The sequence below is a fragment of the Giraffa tippelskirchi genome, chromosome X, assembly GCF_054371585.1.
Source record: "Giraffa tippelskirchi isolate mGirTip1 chromosome X, T2T-mGirTip1v1.2.pri, whole genome shotgun sequence".
In the NCBI taxonomy this organism is placed as follows: domain Eukaryota; kingdom Metazoa; phylum Chordata; class Mammalia; order Artiodactyla; family Giraffidae; genus Giraffa; species Giraffa tippelskirchi.
In genome coordinates, this window is record NC_137289.1 from 30,077,988 (window position 1) to 30,079,705 (window position 1,718).

At 44.5% G+C, this 1,718-nt stretch overlaps 1 pseudogene; it reads right to left on the reverse strand.

Annotated features, from left to right (window-relative positions):
* Window positions 1–669: 669 nt before the first annotated feature.
* LOC145537227 (allograft inflammatory factor 1-like pseudogene) lies at window positions 670–1,160 on the reverse strand (annotated as a pseudogene).
* Between the last annotated feature and the right edge of the window lie 558 nt (window positions 1,161–1,718).

Here is a 1,718-nt window from a genome sequence, read left to right on the forward strand (position 1 = left end):
CATGAAATCTAAAAGTTTCTGTGTTTGGATTCATGCCAGACACATTCTGCAGGCTGATGGCTCAATGTGACAGGGATGCTAACATTTGTTGATGCCAGATGTATTAAAGCTAAGATGCTTAAATATGCCAAGGCTTGTATCTATGTGTCATATTTAATGTCTCAGTATAAATTCCTATATATGTTTCTTACTTTTAGCTTATTTAGGAATTTTATGAGATGAACTGTGTTTCTCCACCAATTTATAGGAGAAGTTCTAACCCCCTAGTACTTTAGAATGTGACTGTATTTAGAGACAGTGCTGTTAAAGAAGTAATTAAGGTTGCTGCTGCTGCTAAGTCGCTTCAGTCGTGTCTGACTCTGTGTGACCCCATGGGCTGCAGCCCACCAGGCTCCTCTGTCCATGAGATTTTCCAGGCAAGAGTACTGGAGTGGGGTGCCATTACCTTCTCCACACAGGGAGGGGAGACACAGGGAAAAAGAGAGGGAGGCGATCTGGGCTCCCCAACCCAGGGCTCCTTTAAGGCAGATCATTTGTGCTATACAAAGAGATCACTGATTCTGCTGATAAAAAAACAAACACACAACAACCAAACAAAATGAATAAGAGGTCACAACGAGTCATGAAGGGTGAGATCAGGAGGGAGGAAGAGAGTGGGGAGAGCGGGGTAGGTCCAGGCAGGGTTCCTCAGGGCAGGCTGGCGATGTCTCTCTCTGGATGGGGCCCGACTGGCTTGGGGCTGCCCTCGTTGGCTTTTCCTTCAAACATCATGACTAGCTTAAGTACAGCCGACCGTTTCCCCAGCATCATGTTCATGAAGTCTCGGTAGGAGATGGTGTCACTGACCCCGCCCGTCACCTCCAAGATCATCTTCTTCATCTCCAGGTGGGTCTTGGGGACTTCAAGCTTCTCCATCATCCTCTTCAAAGACATCAGATCAATCTCGCCCTCATTGTTCAGGTCAAACTCCATATACTTCTCTTTAAAGGCTGCGAGCTTTTCCGGCAGGTTCTCTTCATCACTGTACTTCTGGTCACAGAGGAACTCCCGGTTGATCTCGGCCAGCCTCCTCTCCTGCCAGGCTTTGAGCAAACCGAAGGCTTTCCCTCCTTGGAACCTGTTGCTGAGCGCGACCGACATGGTGAGCGCCTGGCTCCCGCTGGCTCGGGGCTTCGCGGCAGTGAACGAGGGACAAGGAGGAGGTTAAATAAGGTTATTTGGGTGGGCCCTAATCCAATATAATTGATCTCCTTGTGAGGAAATAACATACACATGCACAAAGGGGAGACCATATGAAAACAAAGAGAATAGACAGCCATCTACAAATCAAGAAGAGAGGCCTCAGGATTAAACCACACAGATGACATATCAATCTTGGACTGTCAGAAAATAAATTTCTGTTCTTTCAGATACCCAGTCTTAGCAAACTAATACAGGGAGATTGATTCTAAGTCTAAATCAGACATAATATAGATAGTTGAATGTTTTCATTAAATTTTGATACAGATAGACATTTTGGAAACATAGTAGTAACTGATATGTATACTGTTTGGGAGGATTGAATCTTAGGCTGTTGCTGTTTCAGTTTACAGTTCTATATACTTTCATAGAAATTAAATGGAACTGGGCATCTGAGACAGTGAATGGCAAACTTTAGCGTACATCAGAAACACCTGGAAGATGTTAAAAGTATGAATTCTAAAATACATTCTAAGTAT